Source organism: Ascaphus truei, chromosome 1 (assembly GCF_040206685.1).
Source record: "Ascaphus truei isolate aAscTru1 chromosome 1, aAscTru1.hap1, whole genome shotgun sequence".
In the NCBI taxonomy this organism is placed as follows: domain Eukaryota; kingdom Metazoa; phylum Chordata; class Amphibia; order Anura; family Ascaphidae; genus Ascaphus; species Ascaphus truei.
In genome coordinates this window covers 312,228,007-312,251,923 of record NC_134483.1, presented here as the reverse complement: position 1 = coordinate 312,251,923, position 23,917 = coordinate 312,228,007, and the positions used below count along the sequence as shown (strand labels likewise).

Genomic DNA, 23,917 nt, shown 5'->3' with positions numbered 1-23,917 from the left:
AAGTTCACGGAGATCCTCGTCCGAGTATTCTCCTTTCTCGGTGCGGTCAGGAAGTGACCCGACTGTTTCGATTGCGACCGACCCAGCCGACTTGACTGCTCCAGTCCCCTTTCTCCGGGACTCGCACGTCCTATCCACAGTGCGCCAGGGGACTCGGCGGTTCGCTTAGCCTGGTCCCCCGGGGGGTCAGCCAATTGTATCGGTATAAATGTTGGCATAGGCCATAAGTACAGTGTCCCGCAAATGGGGCAACGTGTCGCCGTGTTGACCGTGCCTCTGGGCAGCCCGCATTGTAGGCAGAGCCCGACCACCGTCTCGGTGTTAGCCACCCTTACTACTAGGAACCCGCCGGGTACTGAGTAGGGCTGAGTGGAGACCATAGTTCCCACAGCGGAGGGGCAGGTCATTCTTTTTGTAGGGACCACTTTCAGTGTGGGTCTCTCCAGGTCAGTGGTTCCTCGCAACTGACCGGTAGAAGCTTCTGGGCCAGTCACTTCCTGCTTCGGCTCCTCCTTCCGCTGACATAGCTGGAACCCGCCCCCAGGGGTTGCAATTATGGGCGGGTCCCACAGGGGAATATCATGCCCCTTAATTAAGGCCGCGCCTCTCTCAGTCCTGGTGGGCGCGGTCTGCGTTTTCGCGCCAGTTTCCTCCTCAGAGCTGGATTCTTTTCCCGCGGCTAGTTCCCGCCTTCTCCTTGCAGCAGCTTTGCGTGCAAAATATCCCTCTTTCTTGCAAATCATTTCCGCGGCCGTAACTACTTTTTGTAGTGGCGCCGTCTGGATATCAGTCCCTGGGCCCAGTGGGTGCATTCCCACAGGCCATAGTTGAAAGTCACTCCCCCTGGTGGAAATCAGGGGAGGGTCCCATAGACTAAGCGGTTGACTCAGCACAGGGGCTGAGTTAGTCACTGTCCATGCAGGCGCAGCCATAGCTTTCGCGCCATGCCCCCCATCAGGGCGGGGCTCTGCCGGTTCGCGCCATTCCCGGCCAGCTCTTTGCAAGTTCTGCATCAGCCATTTCTCCTGTGACTGTCCCATGCGGTTTCCCTAGCAAGCGGGAACCGCCATTTTGGTTGGCTTTTAAGCCAAAAAGTCATTTTGTTTGCTCTCCTCGCGGGGTTCTCCCCTAATGATTACGATTTCCTCACATTCTTCAAGGGTGGCCCCTCGGTGTCCCAGACAGGATAAAAACGGGGCAGCCACGGCCTTCGCTCCGCTCCAGAGCAGACTGGTTAACGATAACTCGGCGACTGTTTGCTCTTCAGTGGGGTGCACGCCACGGGTGCCCTCCCCATCAGCCTCGGGTCGCCATTTTGTGTTCTCCGCACCACGCGGATCCTCCATTCTCTCGTAACAGTTATCATACATGGGGCTCCGCTCTGCGGGGCAGCCTCCACATCAGTACAATAAAGAGTTGCTCAGATGCACCACCACATGTGTACCTGAACTAGGCTGGACTCATGTTGCACTACCTCAGGCTAGGCTCACTCTCTCAGTGTCTGCTGTGTCTCCTTCCTCCCAGTCTGTGCTCCCTATGGTAAGTGTCTGGAATGGGCTAGGTACTCTGGCTCTGCCATGCAGTACTTGGGGCGTCTACCTCTCTTGGTCAGCCTAGCGCAGACCCTCTCCAGGATTCCTGACCAAGTTAACAGGCTATCCCTTCTGGCGTCCTACCAACTAGCACTGCCTCAAAGTGACTCGGTCAGCTATAGCCCGGCTCCAGACCCCTCACTCCTTTCAGGCCCCTAGGTTGTCCCTGCGAACTGACAATATCCCGTCAGCCCCTGACCACCCCTAGGTCCGTCCCTACGCAGCACAGAGTGGCAGCAGACTCTCTCCCTGTTTCCCAGTGTGCCTAGCTAGAGCCTGTCCTGATGACAGATCTGATCTCAGCAGCTCGCCTCCAAATGTAACGGTGTTTCTGAACCGGCCTGACCCACCCAATCTCACATTGGCCCCTGTGGTCTAACCGGCCCCCATTACAGTGTGGTAGTGTCTGGTGGTGCACCTGTTGGCAACAGGACTCCTGAGTCTCCCGCATGATGGTGTGTGGGGAGGACCCGTCCAGACAGGCAGCTGATGTAGTGTGCTGAGTCTCACCTAGTTCCAGTGCAGCGCCTCCACCTCATCAGGGTCCCTGCGTCCGCATGGGGATGATCCTGTTGAGGAACTCCTCCGTGGTGCTCCTCTCTGTACATTCACTCCACACATGTACACGAGAGGGTTTGTGAATGAGAACATCTTTATTGGTTGATGTGGGCTAGCTGCCCCTCGCAGTATATCCTTAGCCACTCATTCTGCCGTCAGTGCCTCCCTTTAAAAGGTGTATCTTCTCCTTAATTAGGGATTCCCCTATCCCCGCAGGGATCACGCCCTGTGCCAGGTCCCTGGACACAGTCTCCTCTCAGTTACTATAACATAACTAGAACTCTTATTAACTCAGGCTAGTACTTGAACTTGAACTGGATGCAGATCTCTGACAGAACTAACTTTAGACTCAGTGCTGTGCCTTATGTACACTTTGGAAGCTGACAAACCTCTGACATCACTAACCATGGAGTCAGAGCATGTGACTACTCCCATCCATACACAGGGCACCCCACCAGGGTGTGAGGGCAAACCTCCATAATTACTGCTGGCATGCCCACAACTTACCAGGCCTTACTGTCAGCAGGAGAGATGACTGTAGCCATTTTACATGTCCGCTACACATGTGTTCGCTGTATGCACCAGTCTTTGTCAGCGGATATTTGAATAGGTGATCAGTGAAGTCTATCTGTTGTATTCATTCTCTCTCAGTATCAGAGTAATGTGTCAAAACACCAAGAGACAAAATAACAAGTTGTGATAAAGTAACAATGTGAATAGGTTTATACCCTGATGTAAATGTACATAATGACAGAGGTAGTATACATTGTTTTCATATTGGGAGTATATTATAATAACATGTTCTTGTATAGCACTGCTAGTTTTACGTAGCACTTTACAGAGACATTTTGCAGGCACAGGTCCCTGCCCTGTGGAGCTTACAATCTATGTTTTTGGTGCCTGAGCTAAAGGGAGATAAAGTGACTTGCCCAAGGTCACAAGGAGCCGACGCCAGGAATTGAACAAGGTTCCCCTGCTTCAAACTTAGTGCTAGTTAGTGTCTTTACTCACTGAGCCATCCTTCTCATTCAGTCTGTGTAGACAACACAGTGGTTAGTTTCCCAGACATTACTCACTATCGCTCACTGATAGCACATAGGGTTAGAATAGTATATAGTTAACAGTACAAAGTGGTCACAGAGGACCCTGAATGGGAAAGGAGGAAGCAGTATACAAACCGTGTGCTTCTTCAGGGGTAGGAGTCATGTATTATTATAGCATAACTTTGACTCCCATATAATATAACTCATCAGGCATAAGAATCCCCCCCATTGTGAGTTCAAGATTTCTGATTTGTGGCTCCCAATCGATGTCAATTTTCAAGGACTACAACTAGTGAGATTCTGGTGGCTCAGGACATACAGTAGAAATCATTTTTTTTTATGAACTGTAAACGTACTATTACACAATTTTGAATGAAGTGATGCACCAGACGGTTAATCCTGGGGATGATATTTTCTTGGCAACTTCATGTGCTTTTGAAGGCTACGGTCCAAAATAATTAGGGAGGATTGGGTCAAAATTTGCAGGAGATAGTGTAATTTTTACACTATCTAGAAGTGCTGGCACTACCTGGTAGTGATCACACTGAGGGATAAACAACTTTTTTTTCTACAAGTGTGTTGCATTTCTCACTTTAACTGAAAAAGAAAAGTTACTTAATTTTGCTTCCAATTTCTATCTGTACTATCTCGCTTTGTGTTATTTGAACCAAAATAAACACAGGCAGGACACTATAAACCACACTGGCCTATGCACCAAGCCACAAGCCTATGATTTAAATTATTGGAAAGGCTCCAAGTGCCACATACCGTACTGCAGGGTGTCCACACTAAAAGAGGCACAGTGTACTAACTTTCATCATCTCCGTGCCTCTCTTAGTGTAGACACCCAGTTATAGGTGAAGTTAAAGGAGCTGTCCATCTTAGTGCAAATGTTAAGTAATAGTAGTAGCATTTTTTAAATAATATTTTTATTGAAAGCCTTTAAACTGTTACAGCACTAATGTTCTCAACGCTTTTATACTGTATGTTTTCAATGCAAATATACAGGTATATGGAAGACAAATGTTAATTCACAGCTAGTTGCCACAAAAATTGCTAAACCTAGACATGCGCATGACTTAATTATACAGTAAAGCCCTTTTTACAATATTGTATCATTGTCATTTAAAACGGAACCACTTAAACAGTTAAACAAATAAACTGATTAGGAAGATACTGTTAGTATGTTGAGAAAATAAAATATTAAATGCTATGAAAAAAAATGGAAATAATAAAATGCTCTTAGTCTGGGGGAGTTTGTCAAAATAAGATATTAGGGATCCATTACTAAATACAAAAGATGAGAAATGAAACATGAGTAGATATGTCTGAGCGAGTGAAATATCCGAATTTGTAAATTTAAACATGTTGTTTAGATTAAGCAATAGCTCCAAGAATTGCTGCATAACCGTGACAAAGTGAGATTCATTTGTTAGACATAGCGAAACCCAGAAGGTCTTAAAGCTTAATGTCAAAAATATTTCTATCTTGAGGGGAAAATAGAACTTTTCCAAACAGTAGCAGAGCCCTTAAGAATGGATCAGCAAAATAACCCTCTAGTGTGGTAATATAGGATTAGAGGCCAAGTCACTTTTAATATTTTATTTTTAAGATAAAACTGTGAACAATGATAATATGTCAAAAGAATTAAATCAGCAAATGTGAGTCCCTACAACAGAAGAACTGCAGATACAGAGCTGGGTATTGATTGAGTACTGTAGTAAAAATACTCAGGTCTCTTTAGCCAAAATCGGATAGATTTGAAGAGGTGTCTCCTCCTCTATCAATAATGTTAATAAAATAACTTTGGAAAAGTAAACATTTATGATTCAAGCAGAAAAGAGGATTTTTTCCCCTTGCTCTGTCGTAAATAGAAGATTTTTTCATACAAGGTTGGACAAAACACCATCACGGATTTGTATCCCAAGTTGTTGCAAGCTGGTGGGAAACTCTTGAGGAAAGGGTAGAGTGCACCAGGTTAAACCATATTTACAATTTCATTGATTGGTTATTTGACGGTTTCAGAAGATGATTGAAACACATGAAGGAGTGGCTCAGTGAGTAAAGACACTGACTGGCACTGAGTTTGAAGCAGGGGAACCTGGTTCAATTCCTGGTGTTGGCTCCTTGTGACATTGAGCAAGTCACTTTATTTCCCTGTGCCTCAGGCACCAAAAACATAGATTGTAAGCTCCACGGGGCAGGGACTTGTGCCTGCATAAATGTCTTTGTAAAGTGCTATGTAAAACTAGCAGCGCTATACAAGAACATGCTATTATTATTAATTATTATTACATGCCGATGGTTTTGAAGAATCTTCCAGCATTTGACTGCCAGGAATCATTTTGATTTTGCCACGGACCTGGTTTAGAGTGAGTATAGCTAAGTTGGGTTTCACATTGTGGATAACTTTGATATCATTTTTGGAGTATAACTGATTGTAGATATGAAAGGCTTTTGATTTCAGTAGGCCGAGTTTCCAGAGGGGGAAAGTAGTGGGTGAAAAGCCGTATGATAGATTGCTTCAACTGGCAGACAATTTGTTGGGCGAGATAACTGCTTAACATGTTTGGCCATCCAGACACAGGGTCAGCTCATGCCAGATCTTTGCCTCCTGCAGCCCCTCCGATGTCCTCTTTACAGCATTAGACTGTAAGCTCCTCGGGGCAGGGACTCCTCTTCCTTAATGTTACTTTTATGTCTGAAGCACTTATTCCCATGACCTGTTATTTATATTATCTGTTAATTATTTGATTACCACGTGTATTACTACTGTGAAGCGCTATGTACATTAATGGCGCTATATAAATAAAGACATACACTACAATACAGCAAGAAGACCGTTGGTGAATGTATCCATAATTTATGTTGTTTGGATTTTCCGAATCGGCAAAATTTAGGTAATATTACAACCGAGTTGGTTTGAGACATGTAAGCAAGTCGGGGCCTGCAGTAAGCAAGTCGGGGCCTGCAGTAAGCAAGTCAGGGTCTGCAGTAAGCAAGTCGGGGCCTGCAGTAAGCAAGTCGGGGCCTGCAGAAAGCAAGTCGGGGCCTGCAGTAAGCAAGTCAGGGCCTGCAGAAAGCAAGTCGGGGCCTGCAGTAAGCAAGTCGGGGCCTGCAGTAAGCAAGTCGGGGCCTGCAGTAAGCAAGTCGTAGCCTGCAGTAAGCAAGTCGTGGCCTGCAGTAAGCAAGTCGTGGCCTGCAGTAAGCAAGTCGTGGCCTGCAGTAAGCAAGTCGGGGCCTGCAGTAAGCAAGTCGGGGCCTGCAGTAAGCAAGTCGGAGCCTGCAGTAAGCAAGTCTGGGCCTGCAGTAAGTAAGTCTGGGCCTGCAGTAAGCAAGTCGGGGCCTGCAGTAAGCAAGTCGGGGCCTGCAGTAAGCAAGTCGGAGCCTGCAGTAAGCAAGTCGGGGCCTGCAGTAAGCAAGTCGGGGCCTGCAGTAAGCAAGTCGGAGCCTGCAGTAAGCAAGTCTGGGCCTGCAGTAAGCAAGTCAGGGCCTGCAGGCATGTGCAATCTCATCAGTAATGCCGGACTCTGAAAAAATCAATGCTGTCAAATAAGGATAAAAAAACAGTTTACGCTCTTATCTGCACCAAAATTGGGGCCCTTTTGTGACCGTGAAAGAATGATTTCAGTGAATCATGAAAAGTCGAGCCATGAACTGTGAGAATGAAGCGGCCATATTGTTAGACATTTTTCAAGGAAATCCGGCAGTAGCATGATTAATGGGTTAAATTTATTTGGCTGCCACATTTTTTTTCATTAAAATAGATATCTATTTTTCTTAATGTTGTTCGTTGTTTTTACAACTTTGATCTAATCTCCTCTGTCATAACACTTGTTATAAAATATTGTATACACAGGTACATTTTTGATCTATACTTTTTTTTATCACTAGCAAAAGAGATCAAAAGGAATACAAATTATTACTAGACTACTTTTACACAGGATGCAAATACTGTAAGTGAAATGTTTTCCTTTTAAGGATGAGCGAATCTTTCTAAGGAAATAATCATGTTCTTAAGTTGTTAAACAAAACAATCCATGTCTTTACCAATATGCGGGACTGCTCGGTTTCATTGGCTTTCTCTCAGCTGCTTATACAGCAGCAAGACATATTTTTGTAGTGGCAATAGTGTGAAATATGAGAATAGAGCTGGGTAGGAGATATTAAGTGCACACATTGAAATGGGATACAGTATATCAATTTCTACAATTCTTGTTAACCACTTTCTCAGTAAAATTTAAACCGAGTCAAAGCTGGTGTTAACTCACAGATGTAGCGGACAATACGGCTACCGTTAACACATCGTGTTGTGCTAACGCAAAGGTGTTATTCAACAGTAGCACTATTGAAAGCAATGGTTAAGGAAGATAACCCATGAGTTATTTAACAAGTTATACTGTGTATTATTTTGTGCTGTAGGGTGTAATAATATCTGCTACATTACAGTACAGTACATCGGTACCTTGTTTAAGAAACTTAACTCAACTTCACCAGACTATCAAATAGAAAATGTTACATTTAATGGAAAGGTACAGAATATGAAATAATTGATAGGCAACTTGGTATTCATAAACTTTTCTAGAGGCCAAAGCAACTGATTTGTGGTATTGTAGCTCATGATGGTGTTTTTTCCACTCTGGTGTTTATGGAGACACTTGAATGTTTACACTGATGCTGATGTAGGGACAGACTAATCTAGTAGGCTTGTGTTCAGGTTCAGTAGTAGCCAAGAACAACAGCTGCCTACCGTCCTCTGTTATGTGTTCTCCCATCTTTTATCTCTCTAGCAGCTGGATTAATGTGCTAATAAAGCACAACTCCTCAGTTATGGCGATTACACATCAACTGAGGATGTAACAAAAAAATTTTGTGAAGCACTATGTGTAAGAATACTTTCCCAGAGTTTACTGGGATTTATAGGAAAAGATAGCATGGGAACAAAGGTGGCAATATTCACAAAATTAAATTGAGGACAGCGGTAGAATAGTGGAGGACACATTAAGATACTCAGCACTGCCACTTTTTCCTTGAGAAGGTGGTTAACTTAATGGATAAGTAAAGTAACATTCAGTTGGTGTTGTCCATCCTCTTGGGCAACCCATGTTCCTCTACAACTGTTCTTTCATTCACAGCTGCAAAGGTTTTGCATATCAGCACATGTATGTCTCTGCTTATTTGTATAAGCATTCAGTGTCCCCATAGTAACATTTTTGTCACCTTTTCATGAAATCTCTTGGGCTGAGGTGATACTATTGTATTTTTTGTTGAGCAACAAATTGGGTGTTGTTTAGGAAAGTCCCTTAGGCCTCGTCCATAGTGCAAGATACGGAGTGAGCTACATAGCTCGCGCTACAAACAAACGTGTCTATTTCAAAGTGCATGGCCATGGTGACCGTGAGCTTGCACGTCCACGTGAGATACAAGGATACCAAAAGCAGGGGAGACAAACTTGTTTGCTACTGTAGCGAGACAGCCTGGTCATGTGAGCGGCTAACAGTCAATGAAATTAAATGAAAGCTCACGCGAGGCAAGTAGCACTGTAGTGCTCTCGCTCGCTTTCACTATGGACAAAGCCTTAGCTGTAAAACTGGGCTAAAACAATGGAAAGATAACTTTCGCAGATTTAGCAAGTGTCAAAATACCATTGGTTTCAATGGGAATAATTCCCCCCCAAGTCTTGCAGTAGGGGAGGCTCTGATAAATTGCCCTCATTGTTTCACCTTTCAAATGTTAAATTCCATGTATTTCTCTTTGTAGTACAGCAAGCATATTGTGAAAGCATACAGTAGGATTCTGTAGTCCTGGATTTATATTAATTATTTTTACAGGAGCTTTGCTCAGTGACCTGCAACACAACCTTAATTTGTAAAGCTTGTAGGTTGAAATCTACTGAAAAACACTGCTATTACTCATGTTGGCACTTGTGGCAGTAGTGATGCTAATTTGATCAGAGATTCTAATAATATATATAATTAATAGCAGCAGTGTCACGTGCACAGCTATTCTTGTGTAAGTGGTTGACTAAGTTTGTGTACACAAGTGAATTGTAACATACTGTATACTGATGGTTAGAGATGCAGCCATTCAGCAATTTAAATGCAAATCGACTGACTGCCATAAACTATTCTTATGAAAACTGGGTGAACAACAATGGAAAATCCGCAATTTGCCCCACAAACGTGATACATGAGATAACATTACTGTATCTCAGACCCCATCTCTGACTTCAAGCAAGTACTTGGGTTTGTATAATTGCAGTTACTGATGGCTTTATTAGAACTGCCAACAGTATCACATTAACTGGTCCTCCCAGTATGATATAAAGAACTCAGGAACTCCATTAAATTTCTCAGAATGGATGCGTTCCATTTATTCTTAGAGACATAAATCACTTTTACATATTGTCAGCATAACCAGCAATGTTTCAGGGACCCTTGACCGCTTTGTCAGGCTCCAAATCGTGGAACACAAGACCAAATTCGCACGCATCGTGGTTTTTGTGTCTTCTATCAAATATAGAAAATTTATGATTTACTTACCTGCCGAGCTGTCCCTTGATGTTGTGCTGCAACCGGTATCATATGGTCTGTTATTGCTTTATGGGATAAGCACCAAACCTTATTTACTTGCAAATGGTGTGCCGGTTGTGCATTGGATGCTATATATATATATATATATATATATATATATATATATATATATATATAAAAATATAAACCATACAATACCGTTTGAAGCACGACATCAAGAGACAGCACTCTGGTAAGTTTGATCACAAGTTTTTGTGTTGAAAAAGACACATAAAACATGGTTTATGTGTATTTTTCAATACAAAAACTTGTGATCAAACTTACCAGAGTGCTGTCTCCTGATGTCGTGCTTCAAACGGTATCGTATGGTTTATTATTGCTTTATGGGACAAGCAACCAATTTTTTCTACTTGCAAGTGGAGTGCCGGCTGCTTCTGTGGATTATATATATATATATATATATATATAGTGATACCATCACTGGCCTCTAGGTGCTGGAACAGTGCAGTAAGGGACCTTTCCATCTCTCAGAAAGTTAATCCCCTAGAGTAGCCAGCAGCAGCTCCTACCTAATTGAGAAGACTGAACTCCTGATTGCTCATGGACGTTTGATAGTCAGGAAGTGACTACAGAGAGCTGCCAGAGAGAAATTGCTGTCAAGGGGACAGAGAAATGTACTCCCCAGCTGTGGAAGGCTGGCACAGACCCCTGGACCCACTGGACGGTGGTCGCGGAGCCTGCTGGGTCTGCCTGGGTCATTAATCCCAGGAAGAAGGAAGGCCGAGAGACCGTGCTGAAGCGGGGATGCCCTATCCTTGGCATTGGATTTACAGAGGAGAGTTTCTCTGAGCTCATGTGGGGCTGAGTTCCGCTAGGAAGGAAGGAAGCGAGGCTGTGCTGAAGCAGTGACGTCTGCTCCAATAGACTAACAGATAAGAAAGACACTATATTAATGTGCTTAATACTGTTCAGGTGGGGTGCATATGGTAGTACATGTTTTAAGCTGGGGACCAGTATAATTGGCCAGTTGTCATTAGAAAGGGCTGAAGCAAAGTTGAGTTATTTTCCCTAAAGGAAATAGGTGTTCTTTTTATGTTTTGTTTTGACTTAAAGGCTGGTGGGCCGGTTGGTGTATGACTTAATCTCTGTAAATAAACCCCGTATAGAGAGATAGTGTTTCCTGCCTTAAATTGGGACTAGAAGAGACTGTAACGTGGTGTATATATATATAAAGAAAAAAGTGCCCGATCCTCGTGTGATAAAAGAATACGAAAGGTTTAATAAAAATGAACTCAGACAAATTCAAACTCACAATATCGCCAAAATTTGATAGCGTGGTATGAGATGAACTCATGCGCCAAACACGAATGAAGAAACCGCCGTCTGCCCGCTCCGTTGTACAACGTAATTTCTGGAAACTCACTGCTGGTGTCGCTGTATTGGAAATCCTCCGGCGGTTTCTTCATTCGTGTTTGGCGCATGAGTTAATCTCATACCACGCTATCAAATTTTGGCTATATTGTGAGTTTGAATTTGTCTGACTTCATTTTTATTAAACCTTTTGTATTATTTTATCACACGAGGATCGGGCGCTTTTTTCTTTTTCTGTTAGGTGCACGACAGGAGGTTGTTGAACCCAGGATAAAAGGCTGCCAGCGTCCAATATCTTTTTTTTATCAAGGTTTATTATTAATCACGGAATACACCGTGATTCACTTTATGGACTTGAGACTTTCCAATCATTATTTTATCATTACCTATTTCATTTAGTAGTTCATACAATATCCATTACTATATGTTTTTTTTTATCAGTATACAGCATTTTAGTGGTAATGGTAATCCAACTTCATATTTTATTTTCATTATTTTTCAATATTTCACTATCTAGCCTTTATTTATTATCTAAATTTCTGTGATATTATTACAGCATTATTATTGGTTACACCAATAGACATTTGTGTATACATTTGTTTACTTATACATCATTGTGATTGTGTTGATTCAGCCAAGTGGGTCACACCTCAGGCGCTGTCTTCATTTTTGAGATTATATATATATATCTATATATATCTATATATATATATAGACTAAAAGAAAAAATGGTGTATATAGCGCTAAAAATAAACAAATAATATTGTGGTGCAATATTGTGAACCACAAAGTGAATTATCATATGTGATATTAACTAAATAAGACAAGGCTGCCAGGAAAAAAACTAACCCAAACACAGTTAGTACAAAGAACAGAAAAAAACAATACAAACCGGCGCCTCAAAGTCCAAATGGAAAATATAAGTGAGTCCAAGGATATGCTGCAATGTCCAATAAAGATGATCCAGTCGTTAGACAGCAGGCTCCACAGCAGCAACCAAGGTATATAATGCAGGGAAGATAAAAGGAGAAATCATAGCGTAACAAGGTATGAACAAAACATATAACACACATACACAGACACACAAATACTTACAACAATAACATATAGGCTGACTAATAACAGAGAATTTATTAAACAAATATAAAAAATATATATAAAAAGGCAGACCTGCTCCGTTAGTTCTCTGCCTTTTTATATATATTTTTTATATTTGTTTAATAAATTCTCTGTTATTAGTCAGCCTATCTGTTATTGTTGTAAGTGTTTGTGTGTCTGTGTATGTGTGTTATATGTTTTGTTCATACCTTGTTACGCTATGATTTCTCCTTTTATCTTCCCTGCATTATATACCTTGGTTGCTGCTGTGGAGCCTGCTGTCTAACGACTGGATCATCTTTATTGGATATTGCAGCATATCCTTGGACTCACTTATATTTTCCATTTGGACTTTGAGGCGCCGGTTTGTATTGTTTTTTTCTATATATATATATATATATAGATATATAGTTCCTGAGCATCTAAACCCAACATAAGGGTATATAAACACTATATCCACAGTGAAGCATAAACCTCTTAACACAAACATACCAGGAACCGTAGACCATAATCCCGTTCATAGGTTCTCCTAGCATCTATTAGTTACACCTATATATGATGTTATATAACTATAATTCCACTTTAATGCATATTCTCACTTTTTATACTCTTTTCAGGATATTCTATAGGACCAGGGCTGCCTACAGGGGGGAACAGCCAGGAGTCTTGTCCTGGTCCCGATGAGTCAGGGGGTCCTGCTGAGATCTGCAGAGGGCGTATTGGAGGAGCTCTGCTGGAGAGTGACTGCAGAGGTTCCGGACAGAGGGAGCCTCCAGCCGGTGGAAGGGAGGCCCCCTCTGACAGGCACTTCCATGGGAACCCTCCAGCAGGCCCCCTCTGAGAGTGATCTCTGCGGCCCCATCCATCCACCAAGGCTGCAGGCTACAAGGCCCATACCTACCCCTACCCAACACCTACTCCCCTCCAGGTCTATAACTACCCCCCCAGGCCCATATCTCTTTCTCCTCCTTCCCCCTCAGGCACATTATTCCCCCTCAGGTCCATTACTAGCTCCAGTTCTATAACTAACACCCCCCTCCTGGCCCATATCTCCCCCTTCCCCTCCCTTCCCCATCCCATATCTCCCCCCTCCCCCCCACTGACCAAAACCTTCTGTCCCCCCTAAGGAACCCGCAGTGTGCTGTGGGGTTAAAGGGGGGGAGGGGCATGCTCCTGTAATTTTTCTTGCGCCTCAAATTTCTTTATATTATTCTAGCAATTTTTTTTATGTGTGCTCTTGATAATAGCTTATTCATATCTAATGTAGATACAATTTGTAAATCCTATTTTATCGTTCTGGCACACAATAAAATAATAGACCCATATATCACAGACAGAGATACCTCGCGATAACACAAACTACGGAATAAACAATGTTTTATGTCTTCAAACATACATATTGGAAATGTATTATCAAGGACGGAGGATCACAGAAGCTATTCTACTAAGACATGGACATGGCGATAAAGTGCCAGGGGGCGCAGTAGACAATCAGAGGGTCATCAGTCATTTAGACCTTCCACAGTTATCACACTGTTCATGTGTATAATGATCCTGAGGAGTAAGCAGGAGAGAGAAGGTGAGTGTCAAGAACCAGTATCTACTGTATCTGAGCCTTAGTTCCTTTTCAAGTGCTGTGCAACTACCTCTCATAGATAGCAACACATACCATGCTCCTCATTCATACCGTTTGGAACATATGTCTGCAGTATATTTATCCAGTAGAGTTTCCTTATCTTCAGCATTGTTATTCGTTCTCCACCACTCTACAGGTGTGATACATTGTCGATTACCTGAAACGGTAACTGGCAGACATTGTGCATAACCTTGTGGAAGTGTTTAGCTACCGGCATTGCCAAGTTAGCATTCTTAATAGTGAATTATGTTAAAAAATAATTTTCCTTACTTCTCTGGTTGTGTCACCCAAATACGGCAAACCACATGAACATTTTATAATAATCTCTTACCCTTGTATCAGTGTGTAAAATAACTCACCTTTAGTTACCGAATTGCACTGAGTACATGACAAGCAAGGAAAATTCCCTTTTCCAGTTGATCTGCCTTTACCAGTTGACCCATTAAGTTCCTAGCATAAATGTAGGCAAAATGGGATGGCTCCTGTGTAAAATGTACTAATTTAGAGTCACATCCTAAAATGTGCCAATATTTTCAAATTATTGTTTTAATTGATTTACTAGCTGCATAAAATATTGTTATGACTGGGATTCTATTATTTTTACATTTAGCATTAGTTCCCCCTTCCAAAGGTGTCCTATCAATAGTACATGTTTTTTCCAGCTGTTTCTTTAGTATTTCCTGCTTGTAACCCTTCCTCACAAATCTATATCTCATGCTTTGCAAAGAAGTGAATTCATGAGGGATTTTTTACTGTTTTTCTAATATTCGAGACTTCATTGTAAATGGAAAAAGAAATCACATTTTTTTTGTTTTAAAATATTGAAAACTTCGAGAGCAATAAAATTGAAAATGAGAGAACATTCGAAAATTTCCAAGAAAAACTGGGAAATATTTTTTAGAAACTAGGGGAATATTAAAGAATGTGCAACCCCCCCCGCGCCAAAAAAAAAGAAATATTTATTGTAGAATATTAAGAAATGCGGAAAAATATATAAATATACTCCAGTTATAGAATATATAAGAAGGAAAAGAAATGTGAAAATGTTTTGCAAATTGTAAAAAATTTCCAACGATAAAAAAACCAACACCTGAAAATCTAATTTCAACACATTGGCCCATTCTACCGTACTCGTTTAAACAAACCATCAGTTATTATGTTTGCTTCCCTTTTGTCATTAAAGGTAACATATTGAGCAACACACACCCTTCCTATTTTGAAAGAGTGTTTTAGGCTAAATTCCATTCATATGTTTTAGGTGTGTACCAATTAAACTGTTAAAAGCATGGGATTCAGGCGGAAGTCTTAGATTGTATCAATGCAGTTACTGTCATTGGAATGTTGCACGATAACATGAAACAAAGTCCTTATTTGTGACATGAAGGTGGAATTGATCTATTAATACCACTACTGAAGCTTGTTTGGGCAGTGAAAGAATGTTTGCCACTTATTTGGTTGCTTGTTAAAATTGCAATCCTTTAAATATGTTAGTTACCTCTCCTATGCTAAAAATAGAGGTGAGCACCTCTTGACCCCATCCGCTTGCAATCCTTTGCTGCCAACAGCCAAATGTTCTGGTTCCTACCTGTTTTTTTGTTTGTTTTGTTTTTAGATAAATGCAGTCCTACAGTATATACGGTACTTTGCTACATAAAGAGGCAGTCCCATATAGTGGAGGAAAAAAATGAAACAACTTCTAAATGTAATGAGCTTTCTTAGAAATATTCAATCACCCTTAAAGTGATATAATATGCTTCCCCAAAAAATCCCCCCCTCCCCCCCATTTAGGTGGGAAGCAGGAGGACTCCGGAGCTGAATTGCATTAATTCCCCTGCTTCCCGAGATACCTACCTCCAAGTAGAAGAGTTCTCCTCCACCACCAACAATCCTTTGTCAGGGTCTGGATGGGAGTGAGAGATACTTAACATTACACGTTTGCATATTATTTGCATGTAATTATCACTAACATCCATTATCGTTAATGCTACGCTCTTTACGGGAGAAAACATGACTGAATATTGTGTCATAGTCGTATGAAGATAGTCCAATAGTTTTAACATGATGCTAAGTTGGGTTTATGTCACGCTAAGTAACTTAACAGAGCTTTTTGGATATGGGCCTAAGTGACCCTAATGATATACTAGCGTAGCCAAAATAACCATGCTTCCTTCCCAGACGTAGTTCTTAACCTGTAAAGAGAGGGTTTGGCTGAGCTTTGTTTCTGAATAGGAAAGCTTAATCCAGCCTCTAAATGTATGTCCATACTTTGATAATACAGTAAAAAAAAATATTTTGTATTATTTAGTCTTTTCTGTGCCACAGGGGTTCTCATTAAGTTCTGAAAATCAACTTCATTGTTAGTTTTAGGATTCTAAAGTATTGTCACTAGCACTCATGTTGGCAAGCACATACACAACACAAGATCTTTGCCTGGGTTCCGAGATACTGTACATGACCCAAGAAATACTCAAGGCACATTGTAGACTGGAGTAATCTACCTTGCAAATAGAAGCCACTCAGGAAAGCTATTGTCCCTACAGTAGTCAGGCTCAAAACAGAACATTTGCATACTACAATTACCTACCTTGATTTTTCTAAGCTGTTTATCTATGCTGTCAATATTAATTAAATAGGCTGACCAGATTTTGAAAAGTAGAAACCGGGACACATTAAAAATTGATAAAACAAATAACATCACTTAAAAATAAATATTATAATGGTATTTGTCTAATAGCGTCCCCATGTATGCTGTATTATTGATTTATTTCAGGTTCTTAACATAACACAAGCTCTAGTGTAGCTAAATGACATTTTGTTTTATGATAATAAATCGTTTAATTAAATGACCTAATCTTACCTCATTTGTTGATTCCTTCACACACCTACCACCCTCCAAAAACAGGGTTCTTCCAATTTCACAAGCACTCGCAACACACAGAGTACAGTGCATTACGGCAGCGGTGCGCAAACTGTGGGGTGCGACCCCCAGGGGGGGCGCGACACTGCCGACGGGGGGCGCGGGGTTTACAGAGGCCCCGCGCGCTTCCCGAAGGCACTTAAATTAAGTGCCGGGGGAGCTGCAGGGCCTCTGTAAACCTTACTTACCTAGGCTCCGGCGGCTTCCTCCCTGCGGCGCCATGGCAACGCGGCGTCAAAATGACGCTGCGAGGTCATGTGACGTCACGTTGCTATGGCAACGTGACGTCATTACGCCGGAGCGCGGGTAAGTTGGGGTTGGGGGGAGCGCGGGAGCGAGGGGACAGCCGTCAGGGGGGCGCAGGGAAAAAAGTTTGCGCCCCCCTGCATTACGGTATTACATGTAGAGACTGGTGTCACATGTAGTGATTACAGTTTACCAATATATTTTAAATGTTTATTCTTTGATATGATCGAGCACAGGAAAAAAATGCAGTACCTTTTTTTTTTTTACAGTTTTAAGAGCTCTAAGTGAGTCTAAACAAGGAAAAGTTAAAAACCGGGGACATTTGAACGATTTTGAGAAAATTGTCAGGACACCAGGACGTTTAATGACAATCTGGGACTGTCCCGGCTAAACCGGGACGTACGGTCACCCTATAATGAAACGAGGGACATTTACGTAAAGCAGCTCTAATTTAACGTCCTGTGCCCTTCATATTTTAATATTTTTACCGCGTATGTTTCCCAAACGGAGCGTCAGATTAAAAAATAAAAATAAAAACAGAGTTGGAAAGGGCAAGAAGAGATTTCTCAATATAATTAGAACAATAAAATGCAAATAGGAAAGAGTGAAAAGCGTGGACTGCTGCTTTAACCATAATAGAATTAATTTAGTATGGATCAATTGGTGTGAGTGGACCATTGATTCTCAGACTGCAGTCAATGCACGAGGCTTACTGAATTAAACTTAATAGATCTCTTCCTCTAGGAACACTGATACTGTATGAATAGGAACTTGTAAGTAGAAATCTGGCTGGCCCTAATCCCCCACTATCTGATGGTTTAGATCACTTTCCACTGCTATTTTAAGCCTTTAAAAAAGCCATTCATTCATTGCGGAAGAGACACCCAAAGGTAATCAAGATTTAACTCTTCAAAATAATACCTTCAAAGAGGCAGGTGTGAGTTGCTTGAAAAAAAAAAAAAACCCAGCCATGTTATAATGAGATTCCCAGAAAAGTAGAGCATTTTTTCTGTCGGACATAAGTGGCTTTTTTATGGGATGTTTTACTGGAGCAATAAATATAATTCTTTTCTGTGTTACGGGAAGGGTTTTTTTTTTTTTTTAATAGGATTTATTTTCTGTTTTATTAGTGAACCAACGGGCATATGAGAGAACGGAGATAAAATATATGATTTGGAAAGATTCGGGGAAGCAATTTAATACACACTATATATAATTTACTCCCTGACCTATACATGTATGTTATTTGTAATTTATATAAGTTGTTTTAGTGTTTACTGAGGTTTATCTGCTGTATAACCAAGCAAAACATGTATTCACTGATAGTTACTGTTTTAACCCAAAACTGCTTTAGAAATACCTTCAGCCTTTTCCGTGCTATAAATAATAAAACATATCGCTTGTGAGCATATTCACAAGCATATTCTTAAACATACAGTATCTGCAATCCTGTTTTTCACCATGCAATGCACAATAAAAGTGTACACAATACAATATCTATATCTATCTAATCACCACATTTATTAAGGTTATGGTGGGTAAAAAAAGTGACTAAAACCCTCCACAGTAAAGCATAAAGCACTGTGTGCTCATTTGCATGTCATTTCCAAGAATCCCTTGCTGCAGTGGAAGTGCTGTGTGCTGGGTGATAATGGGGAAAGACAGGGTTGCAGACCTGTCTAAGACATGCAAATGAATATACAGGAATATTTACAGTTGCTTTATATATATATATATATATATATATATATGTAGCCAGGTCCCCCTGCCAGTCTCGCCCCCTCTCACCTTGCTCGCGATCGCGGGGGCCGCCGAGCCCAATGGCGGCCCCATCGGCTGATCACAGGAGTGGGAGCGGGGAGAACCTGGCTTCAAGTGGGTTGCCGGGGACGCGCGTGGGCGGTTGCCAGGGCCGCGATCGCGTTGCGAGGGCTTCCGGCGCTCCCGCTGCAGAGTGAAGGGTGGCGCCATCTTGCCAGAGTTTGCGCATGCGCAGTGAGTGCTCGTGCGGCCGGACGAGTTGCACATGCGGAAAGAAAACGCGAGGAAAGCCCGCGAAACCCCAGCCTACCAGGGAAGGCTCTAAGCAGGGACTACGAGTCCCATGAGCCTGAGGGGACCCCACGTGATGCCAGGGAGCCAATAGGGCTTAGGATCTCCCTGCAGAGAGGCTTACTTGATATATTTCACGTGCTGAGCCCACGCTAGGTCAGTTGGAGCTGGGAGCAAGAAGGGGAAGGAAGGGTGCAGAGAGCGAGTGAAGCTCCTGCACCAGGTAAGGTTCCCCCAGGTCCCATACAGGCCCCAACTCCCCACCAGATTAGTGGGTAATTATAAGGGACGGCCCCCGGTTAGGGACCCTGCCCATAGGTTCGTGTGTGTGAGCATCTTGTCAGTGTCACGGCTGTCAGTGCTGTGAGTGCTGGCAAGAGGGCATCGTGTGTGTATGCAGCACGTTGCTGCAAGCACCAAACAGGTTGCAGTGCATTGCTGCAGATGTTGGGAGTAGTTGGTAGAAGTAGTCAGAGGGCACCCGGGTGGTACGAGAGAGGTAGTGTGGGTGCATGGGGTCAGTGACCCACCTGCATAGGACAGGCTACCCCGTAGACACCTATCAGTTTCCCCTGAAGCCACTTAAGGTTGCTGTGCTGTAGGGACGGCCTATAGCAGCAGCGAACATCACATTTACTGTTAGTGTTAGTTAGGGACTCCGCAGACGCTGTGCGTTCGTCCACAGGGTTGGGCGCCGATCATCATCGTTGCTGCCGAGGCCATCCGGGTGGGATCGCCCCGGACGGTAGTTCCTGTGTTCACCCGTCATTGGATCCTTTTCGAAGCTCCGTTGCAGGCCCGAGCACTGGAGTGCTCGGCAGGTAACCCTTATCACCAAGTGCACCAACGATCCTACATATTATTACTCCGGGACTAGTGACTGCGCAGTCACACAGATCATCTCACTAGGAAGGGTGGGAACGTACTTTGTGTGTGGTCACTGGACACGGGGTGGGATCACCGGTGAAAGGGGGATAGCGTCCTGCGAGACGCATTAGTTAGTGTCTCCTCTAGAGAGGGACACCTGTTGATTTATGATACATTCATGCTATGCAGTAAAACCAGTTCTATTTTACCACTGTTTGCTGAGTGACATATATTGTCCTGCGAGGAACCACTCCCCCTCTGGTGGGAGCCATCGCAGGTGGAGGCGCTGCACCGAGTACAGGGTTACTCATAATATGACTCTACCTGAAGAGCATAACCCGTGGCTCTATCTGGAACTACATATTAACTCACAACCCATGTTGTGCTTTATTGATTCTATGATGGTACTTTAAATTATCTGTCATCTCATCTGAACGGAGCTGAAATCTTCCTGAGTAATGGGTAGAGATATGCACTCTGTGTTGAATCGTGGCCATAGCATTTTCGTGTCAAGGTTCTTTAATAATCCATCCTTGATATAAACCTAGCATCACTTATATACCTGTATGTTTAACGAAGTCTGCCTCACTGGGAACCAGGAATAAAATAGCCAAACTGTTTATGCACGTGTACTGAGGACTTCTTAGCAGCCTTGTTATTCTTTACAATCTTTAAAAAAGTAATAGACATTACAAAGCCTTTTAACACACACATATATATATATATATATATATATATATATATATATATATATATATATATATATATAGGATCACACGATTACCTGGCACACCGTTATTTAGCTTTGAAATGGTGCTCTGTGTTTTCAGTTCTTACTTAAAAAGTTTCTTTTTTCAAACATTAAAAACTGGATTAAATCAGGTTTAACTTGTTTGAGTGCCCCAAGACGTAATCACTGTGTCATGGGCCTGGCATTCCAGGGAGCCAAAGACGTAGTGATTACATCATGCCCAATGGGCCGTTTTTTTCTGCTTAGATCTGCCCAGTAAGGCAATGAAGAACTCCTCTTCATTTTCCCAAAAAATGGCCGCCACGGTCATGCGACCACACTGTGCCAAAGGGGCCGTGGCAATCCGGTACCGCTACTCCACTGGCAGTCAAAGGGTTACAAAATCAATAAATTGGGTGATAAAATACATTTAATCTATACATGTTTTACTAAGGTACATGCTAATATTTGTATAAAACTAACATTGTTCATTGCTTTTAAATTAAGTAATTAATGCTATGCTTATTTGTTCTACAATAATAAGAATTTATTGTGAGCTAATATATTCCTATATATATAGTGGTTTGCAGAACTATTCACCCCCTACCAATAATGTCACAAGTTTTTGAATTACAAATAATGTATGCGCAATTTTTTTTGACAGCTACAAAGCCATAGTGTTTAAACTGGGCACTGTTAAATGAGGAGGAGGTTAAATGTAAGCAAAGTGGGGAAACACTGAAATGTACTGGTTGCATACGTATTTAAGTGAGAGGAGGAGGGAATGAGAGGAGGCGGAGGGAGGTGAAAGGAGATTGGGGGGAGGGGAGGAGGGAGGTGAGAGAAGGAGGAGGTGGGAGTGAGAGGGAGGGGTGAGTGAAAGGAGGAGAGGAGTGGAACAAGGAGGGGTTGAGACGAAAAGGGGAGTGAGAGGAAGAAGGGGGTGAGAGGAGGAGGAGGGATGTGAGAGGAGGATTGGGGGAGTGAGAGGAGGAATAGGGGGTGAGAGGAGAAGGAGGGAGGTGAGAGGAGGAGTAGGGGATGAGAGGAGGAGGAGTAGAGGGGTGAGAGGAGGAGGAGTAGGATGGTGAGGAGGAGGAGTAGGGGTTGAGAGGTGGAGGAGTAGGGGGTGAGAGGAGGAGTAGGGGAGTGAGAGGAGTAGGGGGTGAGAGGAGGATGAAGGTGAAAGGAGACGGCGTAGGGGGTGAGAGGAGGAGGAGTAGGGGGTGTGAGGAGGAGGAGGGTGGAGTAGGGGGTGAGAGGAGTAGGGGTGAGAGGAGGAGGGAGGTGAGGAGGAGTAGGGGGTGAGAGGAGGAGGAGGGGGTGGGAGGAGGAGGGAGGTGAGGAGGAGTAGGGGGTGAGAGGAGGAGGAGGGAGTGGGAGGAGGAGGAGTAGGGGGTGAGAGGAGGAGTAGGGTGGTGAGAGGAGGAGGGGTGAAAGGAGGAAGAAGGGGGTGAGAGGAGGAGGAGGGGGCCGAGAGGAGGAGGAGGGGGCCGAGAGGAGGAGGAGAGGGCAGAGAGGAGAGAGGTGAGAGGAGGAGGAAGGAGGTGAGAATAGGAGGAAGGGGATGGAAGGAGGAGGAGGAAGAGTCTCAGAGGAGAAGTGGGGTGAGTGAATGCAGAGGGGAGTGAGTGGAGGAGGAGCGGTAAGTGGAGGCAGCAGGGAGTGAATGGAGGAAGAGGAGGGGTGGAGTGAGGTTGAAGGGGAGTGAGAGGAGGAGGAGGGCGGTGAGAGGAGGAGGGGGAGTGAGAAGAGGGGAAGGGAGATGAGAAGAGGAGGGGGTAAGAGGAGGGGGTAAGAGGAGAGGGAGTGAGAAGAGGGGGAGGGGAGGTGAGAGAGAGGAGGAGGAGGAGGGGAGTGATAGAGAAGGAGGAGGGAGTGCAAGAGAGAGGATTAGGAGAGGGGGAGAGAGAGAGAGAGAATGGGGCTATAACATTTTTTTTCAATCCCAAAAGTTCAGTGGGGGCACAGGGCGGAAGCTTTGCCTATGGTGTGGAACACCCTTGCATCAGCCCTGGTTATAGAAGAAATCTAAAACTATTGTATTGCTTGTATAAATTAATTTTTGGTGTAATGTACACTTTCTATGTATAGAAGCACATAAATACCAGTTAAGTCTTGATACAGATGTTTACATTTAAAATTGGTTTCCTTTAGGTTACTTTTGCTGACAGGAAGAAGACATAATCACGGTCATAATTGCTCATCGAAAAAAAAGATTACAGCCTTCAACTGTATAATTAGCCTAAAGCACATTATATTTTGGAGATTTAGTTTTCCCTTTTAACACTTTTCATAAAATGAATATACAGTATCTGTATATATTTCTATGAAATGGTTTTTAGTCCGCAGATAAAGAAAACATGAAAACAGAAAAACATTACAAACATCTACAGATACAATTGTGATGTATCTTCTCTTTTAACTGGACAGTCCAATTCTATAGGAATCGTTGCCACATGTGTGCACAGAAAAGTGTGCGAATGGACAGGGTGTGACACTCTACCTTATATAGGGCAGTCCGAATGAATGCTGGCAAATTGTGGCAATCTAATTCAAGTAAACTCATTTAACCCTATTCTTGCTATCTACAGTTAGCTCCGGAAATAATTGGACACCGACACAAATTTCATAATTTTGGCTCTGTACGCCACCACAATGGATTTGAAATGAAACAACCGAGATGCAATAGAAGTGCAGACTTTCAACTTTAATTCAAGGGGTTGAACAAAAATATCGTATGAAACGTTTAGGAATTGCAACCATTTTCTTACACAGTCCCCTTGTTTCAGGGGCTCAAATGTAATTGGACAAATTAACACCATCATAAATAAAATGTTCATTTTTAATACTTTGTCGAGAATCCTTTGAAGAGAATGACTGCTTGAAGTCTGGAACGCATGGACAGCACCAAATGCTGGGTTTCCTCCTTTGTGATGCTTTGCCAGGCCTTTACTGCAGCTGTCTTCAGTTGTTGTTTGTTCGTGGGTCTTTCTGACTTAAGTTTTGTCTTCAGCAAGTGAAATGCATGCTCAATCTAGTTGAGATCAGATGATTGACTCGGCCATTGCAGAATATTCCACTTCTTTGCCTTAAACTCCTGGGTTGCTTTCGCAGTATGTTTTGGGTCATTGTCCATCTGTAAAGTGAAGCGCCGTCCACTCAACTTCGCTGAATTTGGCTGAATCTGAGCGGACAATATATCCCTATACACTTCAGAATTCATCCGCTGCTTCTGTCTTCTGTCACATAATCAATAAACACTAGTGACCCA

At 42.8% G+C, this 23,917-nt stretch overlaps 1 protein-coding gene across 3 annotated transcripts in view; it reads left to right on the top strand.

The window, feature by feature from the left end:
* The window catches only part of CSGALNACT1 (chondroitin sulfate N-acetylgalactosaminyltransferase 1), a 438,610-nt gene that overhangs the window by 82,070 nt on the left and 332,623 nt on the right, over window positions 1-23,917 (top strand). The window lies entirely within an intron of this gene.